This window comes from Drosophila tropicalis, unplaced genomic scaffold (genome assembly GCF_018151085.1).
Source record: "Drosophila tropicalis isolate 14030-0801.00 unplaced genomic scaffold, ASM1815108v1 contig_409, whole genome shotgun sequence".
Taxonomy (NCBI): Eukaryota; Metazoa; Arthropoda; class Insecta; order Diptera; family Drosophilidae; genus Drosophila; species Drosophila tropicalis.
Genome location: NW_027172872.1, coordinates 12,396 through 22,431, shown reverse-complemented (window position 1 = coordinate 22,431; position 10,036 = coordinate 12,396).

Sequence of the window (10,036 nt, the reverse complement as noted above, 5' to 3'; positions counted from 1 at the left end):
ACCAATAAGACATTCCACGCAACACTCAACAACACGGACTACCTTCTCTTTTAATTTTGGAATATAATACGATTTTTCTACGATATCCTGAGTCTTTCTAGCTCCAAAATGTCCTTGTTTATGTGCAATCTGTATTATTTCCTTTTCCATCTGCGAGGAAACGACAATAAGTTCTCGATTAGGGTCCTTTAACAATATTTCGTTTTCAATGTAAAAATCTTCATATTCTTTCTGTTGAACTAAGCTCCTAATCAATTTAGTCCAATCATCTGACAACTGTGCTTCCCTTAATTTATGGGTTATAGTGTCAGTTAGCAGAAAACAAGATAAACGGCTCAAGGCATCCACATGCCGCATCTTTGAACCTGAACGATGTTCGATCTGATAATCGAAATCTTGTAGGTACATTGCCCAACGTGCTACACGCAACGGAACCTCTTTCTTTTTCATTGTCATCGTGAACGCATTACAATCTGTGACAATCTTAAATCTCAATCCTAACACATATATACGCCACTTTATTAATGCTCCAATAACTGCTAAAACCTCAAGTTCATATGAATCATACTTCTCTTCGCAAGGTTTAGTTTTCCGACTCATATATTGTACCGGATGGAATAAACCATCTTCTGAATCTTTCTGTAAAAGCGCAGCTCCGAAACCGTGTTTCGAGGCATCAGTGTGAATTTCAGTCTCTAGCTTAGGATTGTATAGCTTTAAAACAGGACCTTTGATCAATGCTAACTTCAATTGCTCAAACGCTACCATTTGCAATTCTTTAAACTCAAACTTGTTGTCCTTTCGCAAAATGTCAGTCAAGGGCTTAGCTGTTACTGCGTATCCTTCGATAAATTTACGGAAATACGATGTTAACCCTAAAAATCGTTGAACTGACTTCTTATCATGTGGGAGCGGGAATCTTGAAACGGCATCAGTCTTCTCCTTACTTGGCTTAATACTTCCATTTTCAACTATATAGCCCAAAAAATTTACTTTACTCTGCAGTATCTGACATTTCTCCCAGTTTATTCTCAACCCATTTTCCGCAGCTATCTTCAACATCCTTTTAAGTTTAATTAGACCATCATTCACGCTAACACTTGGTATAATTATATCGTCCATATACACCACTGCATCTCCATTCTTTACTGATTCTCTCATTACTGCCATTATAAATCTGGTAAAAACTGCTGGAGAGTTGGAAATTCCGAATGGTACGTACAGGAATTCATACTGACCATTCTGAGTTACGAATGCAGTATACTTCTGAGATTTTTCCTCAACAGCATCTAAAGTAGTGTAAACTAACGCACTTTGAAGTTTTTCTAATACGGTGTCCATCTGTGGCATAGGAAAATTATCTCGGACCACTTTCTCATTTAGCTTTCTGTAATCGCAGCACAGACGCTTTTTCCCATTCTTCTTTGTTACAAGTACAACAGGCGGAGCATATTTGGAAAAACTTGGCCTTATTATCTTCTCCTCTAACCATTCTTGTACTATACTATCAACGATTTTCTGATCAGACTCTGCTAGACGCCTTGGATGCTGATAAACTGGCAACTCATCCGTTAGTACAATCTTCATTTCTATAGGAGTGTTTGTATTTCTAATAGGTTTGTAACTATTAATCAACTTCTTGACTTCACTACCGATTTCTGCACTGATATGTGACAATTCACTCTTGATTTCCAATTTATTCTGTTCTGCACTGTGCATACACATACTTTTAAATTCCTCAAACAACTCAGCACAAGATTTATTCGCGTTACACAGTGATTCTTTCCTGTTGATGCTCACAAACTTTGTACCTTTCTTGGTAACAACCAAATCGACGTGATCTAATATGGTTCTACCCAAAATTGCCTCATATGCCATGTCTTCATCAGGAACGATATGAAACTCGACTTCCATCTCAATGCCATCTATCTTGACAGTTATGCTAAAACTACCGAAGGTCATCACATGACTTCCACCAATGCCTGTAAGAGTCTTCGAATATCCAGTTAGTGACTTAATTCCGAGTTTAACAAACACGCTTTTACGTATGAGACTCAAATTTGCTCCTGTATCAATTAGACCGTTGAACTTAATCGATTTATAAGTTACTTCTTTCAACTCCAAACCCGAATCAGTAAATTTACCTGATGCTTTTATTAATTTATCATCTACAACATTGGTGCTTTCAACTTTAGTGGTATCTTTATCTTTACATTCAAACGAACGATGGCCTGTTTTGCCACATTTAAAACAAGTAAACGTTTTCTTGTTACAGTCTCTCATCATGTGTGAAGGATCACCACATTTAAAACATTTGCGATCATTTTTTGTTGTCGAATTTTTCTCTCTATTATCTCTACCTTGCTTGTGAACAGATGACTCGAATGTTGTTTTCTTTGACGACTTTCTAGGATCATAGGATTTTAAGTAGGTCTCTATTTGAACTTTTAACGCATCCACTGTTCTCGCCTGATACAATAATGCCTTATTTGCTCTCATGTCTGGTATACCTTCTACGAAATACTCGATTAAACTTTCGTCATCCAAATCGATTGGCTTTGCGATTTCCATTAACGAATACAAAAACTCATACAAGTTCTCACCTCTCTTTAACTGTCGATTGCTCAGTCTTCTATGAACTTCTGCTGATGAAACCTTTACTCTAAATTCGTTTTTCAAAGCTACTTTCAGGGACTCCCAACTATAAATATCTCTCTTACTACGTATAAACGATAATGCAGCTCCCTTTAACAATTGTTTTGCATACACAAAAAGCTGTAACTGACTCCACTGTACGGTTAAAGCGCATTCTTCTAGCTCCCTAATCCATTGTACAACATCAATCGAACCTAAGCCGCAAAACTCTGAAACGCTTCCCTCCACATCTTTTAGTGTGAACCATGACCTTTGCCCATCTGTGTTCGGGACTTCTCGAATTGTTCTAGCCGAGGCGAAATCTGCCTCCTGCCCGTCATTCTCAATTTCTATTAGATCGTAGGGAGCGAGTAGACGCGTTTGCAGCTCTGCTTTAAGGCCTGTAGTCTCTAGCCCTAACTCTCTCAATTTAGTGCGCAACTCCTCAATACGCAACGTTAGAATCTCACCTCGATCCATTTCACTTAATTACAGTTATATTGCTTAACAAGGTTGTTATAGTAATATATAGGTAGTATTAATCAATCAAATTTGTTACGACTTAACAAGATTTACACACTATGTTAATGTAGGTCAAATTGTGTTAGGTTATGGTTTAATTCAGACGATTCTTAGAAATGTGCTCTCTGCAGCTCGCATCAATTTCGTCGATATTTTTGCCACCAGTCTGGTTTCGTTGTGCAGGCAAAGTAACTCACACTCAAGACAATAATTAAACAGCTCACCCAACTATAGTCGTCCTGCTCTATGGAGCCACTCAATATCTCTGTAGCAACTGTTCGGTTCGCTCTCTGTTGTCGCTACTCTGTTGTCGCTACTCACTCGGCTGTTTTCCACTCGTTCTCGTGATCTCTCTTTGTCTGCTTCCACACCAATTGTCTCAACTTCATGACTGCTGCCTCTCGTTTGGTCTTGTCGGCGTCGTCTGCTTTTGTAACGGTTTCTGTTCTCCGCTTTCTGTTCTCCTTTGGTTTTCCGTTTCCACAGTGAACACTAGTTATCACCAACTTCGTGCTCTCTGTCTGCTCTCTCCGTCTGTCTGCTTCCACAGTGACCACTAATTTTTATCAACTTCGTGTCCGCTGTCTGCTATCTCCGTCTGTCTGCTTCCACAGTGACCACTAATTATCATCAACTTCGTGTCCGCTGTCTGCTCTCTCCGTCTGTCTGCTTCCAGAGTGAACACTGGTTATCATCAACTTCGTGTCCGCTGTCTGCTCTCTCCGTCTGTCTGCTTCCACAGTGAACACTGGTTATCATCAACTTCGTGTCCGCTGTCTGCTCTCTCCGTCTGTCTGCTACCACAGTGAACACTAATTTTCATCAATTTCGTGTCCGCTGTCTGCTTTCTCTGTCTGTCTGCTTCCACAGTGAACACTAATTTTCATCAATTTCGTGTCCGCTGTCTGCTATCTCTTTTCCTCTCGAGTCACCACCCTTCTCGAGCTGCTCTCAACTTCAGCCGCCGACTTTTGCCTAAACGGCGCCAAAATTCTTAGTGACACTCTTCTTGCGTCGTCCGACCGCTCACCGTCTCACCGTCCACTCGTCGCCTCTCGTACAGTCACGCCAACTTCCACTAGTTTTTGAACTTGTAGGGGTTGCGGCTTTTGAAATTCGTTCGCCAACAACCTTAACTTTGTATATATATTACACGTTAATGCATGCAATTTTAACAATTTTTTGTTCATTTGCGAACTTCACACACACACACACACGATTTTCACTAATTGTCTTGGGCCAGAAATCTCGGTTGAGCCCCCAGTTTGTAGAATTGGAATATTCCTGGTTATTTAGTTCAATATTATTTAAGGATGTGATTTCCTTATTTAAACTTTTTTATTATTTATTAACAATGTTTCTTTGTGTTAAGAATACATATATTTATTAATTATTATAATGGCCTTAGCGACAAATTTGGGTGTGCGATGTGATCGAGGCGAGAGTACGATTGCGAGTGCTTTCCGATCAACGCTTCTGCTTTATTTTCATGAGTGAGTCGACCAGATAGGTACGGCCGCTGCGTGTCGTTCTGTCTCGCTCACTCGGTATATTAAACGATTTCATGTTTTTTTTTTCTGGAAATTAGTGTGTATTTTGTTCCACTTGTATACTTGTTATAATTGGAATTATATATGTATGTCTGGTGGTTAAAAAAAAAAATGTTTTTTGAGTACGTGCCCAAAGCTAATATTAATGATAAATTGATTTTGTTTTTCGAAATCTTTAACTTTGTAACTAATAGAAAGATTATTTGTTATTCCTGTATCGTACGGAAATCATATTCCTTTCTTTTCAGGAGAAAAGCCACATATATGTTTTGTATGCGGTAAAGGATTTAGTACATCAAGCTCACTGAACACACATAAGTAATTAGAACTCTTTATTTTGGTATATGCTGAATATACTTACATATTTAATAAAATTGCACATATAGGAGGATTCACTCAGGCGAAAAACCACACCAGTGCCTTATTTGTGGAAAACGATTTACTGCAAGTAGCAATCTTTATTATCATAGAATGACTCACATAAAGGTAAGTGTTATAAAATAGGAGATACATACAACTATTTATTGTGCAATTCAAGGAAAAACCACACAAATGCAATTTATGCTCAAAATCATTTCCTACCCCCGGAGATTTAAAGTCTCACATGTATGTTCATAGCGGGTCTTGGCCTTTTAAGTGCTCGATTTGCTTTCGTGGTTTCTCAAAACAAACAAATTTAAGAAATCACTTATTTCTTCACTCAGGTAAGATTACACTTAAAGAATGGCAAATAAAATTGTATTTATACGAATTTCGTCAAATATATGCAGGTGATAAGCCCCACAGATGCGAATTATGTAACAAAAGATTTGCGTTGGCTTGTAATTTGCGAGCACACATGAAAACTCATGAGGGTAAGTAAACGTACGTTGAGCAGGTGATCAACGGCCGGGTGTATATACATAGGTGTTTAGAATATATTAGATAAAAAAACAATAAAATAAAAAACAAGAAAAACATAAATATAATAAAAAAGGAAAAGTACATTAAGATTAAGTAGAACATAGTATTATTCACTCCATTGGGTGAATGGAAATATGACTTTAAACATCACATGATTGTTCGAAATTATGCCTTGTACCTTCATTAAGGCATATAATTACAAGAAGTCGTTATCTGGAACTGGCAACTTCAAACCAAATGGAAGGTGTCTCTTAACTTGGTTCATATGTTTCCAAAGCTGTCCTCGTGAAAGTAGTAACGGGCTTATCCTGGGGCATTTGTAAATACTAGGGAAATTTCAGTTTGAATTCGTAGCAAAAATCCTGCAATAACTGTCATCTGGATAATTAGCGTGATATACCATTGCCTTGGACCTTGGTTATGTCGTTCATCTTATGTTCCATTAGTTTCATCTGATTTTCAATTGTGGCTTCGTCTCGCTTAATGATGTTTATCGTCGAGTCAATTAATGCAATAAGTATTATTCGTTCGACTTAACCTTTTGTATGGTGTCTGACATCTCTGCTGTATACTTTGCGACCAGCATACCAAATAAGCCGTTAGTGATGTCCCCAATTAACTAAAGGTGATCGTCGTAGGCGTTCTATATGTAAGACATCATTCCCTCTTCGTAACTCCGTGTTGACGTAATCGAAGTCTCTGTACGTTGCCCTGCATGCCTCTGGAACCATTATAGCCGCATATTTCTCAAATTTTTACGACTCCATCTGAGAATGTTTTCAGATGTTTTCGGTATCAGGGCCTTTTTAATAATTGGATACTGTGTCATCTGTTTCGATTTTACGTTTTATCCCTATCTCTCTAAGCAAGTGAGCCAATTTATGGATAGATCGTTTGTAAGTGTCTGTGGATGTTTTAATGTCCACCACACGGACGTATCCATACAATCCAGGGTGTAGCTTTACCATTCCCCCAATCAGCCACTGCAAGATTGACACATAATCCTTCTTACCATCATGACTTCATTGTCCCTGTTGTATGGTTTTTTACTCCTAAGCCCATTGTGTCCTGAATGTATGCTTAAGCGTTCCCAGTGTTACTTGTTGAGCGACCAATTTTCCTCCGATCAATAGATGGCTTGCGGCCGTCAATTCGTTGGATAGTTTTCAATTTGAGACGCGCTTGTCAGCAACAATTTCTTGGCGGATTTTACAGTAGCCTCCCATAATGTTCCAAAATATAGTGAACGTTCAAATTTCATTGATCGTATCTGCTGCTTTTTCTGAGTGTATTGTATCGGTTAATTCCTTTAGTTGGTTGTTTTCCCCAACAAAGTTTGTTGCATTATCGTGGACAGGTCTCGGACCAACTCCAAGTGTACTGCCTTGGTTGCAAAGCATACTATTCTGCAAAAAAGACGGACAAATGAAGTAAACTGAATTTTGGTTGTGTATGGATCGGCAAATCGTATCGATCATCGTTTAACTCGTTTAAATTTAAGGATTATTAGCTAATTTTTGATCCATTAGAACACCTACATAAGTCATTGGTAATATCTAACCGCTCTAAGGGTGTGTCGTTAAGTAAAAAAAAATAACTTTACATTTAAAACCGTTGAGGTCTAAAAGGTTAGTTTTACACCAACTTTAAAAATCATTAAGATCGGATTGAAACAGACAAGAAGGCGATATTCAAATGACTACCCTGAGGTAATCCAGAGATGACTTGCATGGTCTTAGAAAATGAAGACTCACCTTTTGAAGAGGCACTTTTGTGTACGCTTAGTAAGATTTTGAAGAATCCAATCTTGCAAAAAGTTTGGGATTCCAAGTGTGTTCAACTTATATAAAAGCAGAGTATGATTAACAGAGTCAAAATACTTGCTGAAGTCAGTATAAATGGCGTTAGTTTGCACAGCAGTCTTGAATCCTTTGACACAATGAGAAGTTAATACTTATAAGTTAGTAGTTGTCGATCTACGTTTCTTACCCCCATGTTGACGAAATAATAAAGCTACAAAAATGCTCCGATTGAGATGTTATTATTTTCTCAAATGCTTTAGGTATGGCAGACAATTTGGAAATACCCAATATAATTAAAGGCTACGGACTTTTTTCCCATTTTATGAAGATTAATTATATATGATTTATTAGAGATAGAACAACTTAAGCATTGGCTTACATACAAAACGTTAATTCGCAGCCTGGAATTCCGACAGGGCCAAGTGCATATACTGCTTTGATGGAACTGTGCCCGCTGAGAACCGAAGCCATCAAACAAAAGGTTTAAGATGTAACTAAACGATTTCAAGGAATAAAGATAAGGAGAACTCGCTTGATAAATCGTAAAGAAATAAGTTGTCCTGAAAAACATATTGCCAATAGCCTGATCAGTGTTAGCTTTATTGTTTTCAAGAACTATTCCCATCACCCTTGTCGGATATCGAAAATCGACTCCCTAAAGTCGACCAGAAGCCCTGGCTATGACTGCATTGATGTAGTGCAAGTGTCTACCGACAAGAGTAATACAGCTACTCCCAATATGTTTAAGAGAATCTTTGATCTTTGCTTTTTAAGCCCAATGGAAGAGCACAGAGGTTGTAGTGATTCCGGAACCTAAAAGAACCGAGCCCGACATCGCCTCATGTCGTCTTTTTAGTTTGTTAGCAATTTCTTCTAATGTGTTCGAAAGAATGCTTTTGGCTAGAATATTAGAGGTTATGTAGAAGTTCTAATTGCAGGACATAAATTTGGTTTTCGGCGGCATCACGGCACCCCAGAGCAATGTCACCGCATTGTAAACAAGGTGCTCTGCTCCTTCAAAGATAAGCCCACAATTCACAGTCTTCCTGGACGTCCAGCAGGCCTTCGTGTTTCGTGTCATAGAGAGAGAGCTTTCGGAGGCAGCATGCAGCCCAGACATCTGACAAGATCCATTTGACCTTTCATTTAGACCAGAGACGGACAGGTGATTCCACCCCCAGCAATTAAAACTTCGACTACTAGTCAGAAGAGACGTAATTTTATACCCTTGCGATTTGTGTAAGAATTATGCAACGCATAGCAGCAAGCAACTCCGACTATATAAAATAAATATATTCTTGACCAGCACGACAAGACGAATTGAAATAGCCGTGTGTCCGTCCGTTTTGATCAACACGAAGTCCTCCTTATCCTTTGGAACTACAGAGTTGAAATTTTGTAAAATTTGCAGGCTTGTATATACGGCCCATTTTAAATATCTCGGACTCACTTTATCATATAGCTCCCATACAAACGGTTATAAAAATTTGATCACGATCGTGTGATTATATCATATGTCTTCGATAGGGACGTTCGGTGGAAAACAGTGACTTTGATTAATTACTTCGTTATTTATTATGCTAAGATTAAAGGCCGTTCTTTCGCAAACATTATAATTTTTAGATAAAACGTTTTTAAACTTTGACGGCTATAGGCTAGGAAAGAGTAACAAAATATATACCTACAAAATTTAATAAGTTAATATTAAATTTATTTTAAATATTTCACTTCATTGATTTTTTCTTTTGAAACCATTACTAGTTCCTGGGCGCTTTGTGTTAAAACGACCTTTGCTGAAATATTGCAAGGAAAACGGACGTGTTTTTATATTTGTTTATTTTATTTTATCGGCATTGTTGTTGTCTTGCAATTTCTTTTTGTTACTGTGATTTCTAGCTTCCGCGCTCGCGCTATTTAACTTTTTTTTTCTCGTTTTCGTTTCACTCGTCGCCGTTATTTGCGCTCATATTGCAGTCTGTTGTGTGTCTGTAATATAGACTCTATATCACTTAGTCAGTGCTCTCTTTCTCTTTTAACGATTGTGCACTCTCAATATCTCTCTTTCTTATTATTTCTGGACCTCAGAGTGAGTTATATATTTTAATACCAAAACATTTTTTCATTTTTATTTGTTTGGTTACATGCAGTGTAAAGGATCTTTTAGATCAAAAAAAGGGTATTGTTGCCGCCGAAATCCACTAACTGCCCAGCAGACCCGACGCAGCCACCAATGGGTTAACCCATATCACTCATTCTCTTTCATTTTCATACTTATACTTAAGCGCCAGCCTACGTGCTGGGAAATTAACCGTTGCATCTTGCGCTTTAAGCTTACATGTTAGGTTCTATGCTTGTTACTAAGCGGCGGACAGAACAGTTTGGTTACAACCGCGAGTAAGGGCGATTAATTTATAGCGGCTCAACTACCGACTCGCTCGCTCACCATACACACACCCACTTAGCCTACCATTAGCATAAGAAAACACGTGGAAGAAATAAATGAAGTATCACGTGAAAAGTGAAGTGTTTCTTGTGGGCCCGCTAAAACATCGAACCTTAGCGCCAAACTCAACAATTCTATAAATTATGCCAGGAATTAATTCTATAATTAATTCTATAAACTAT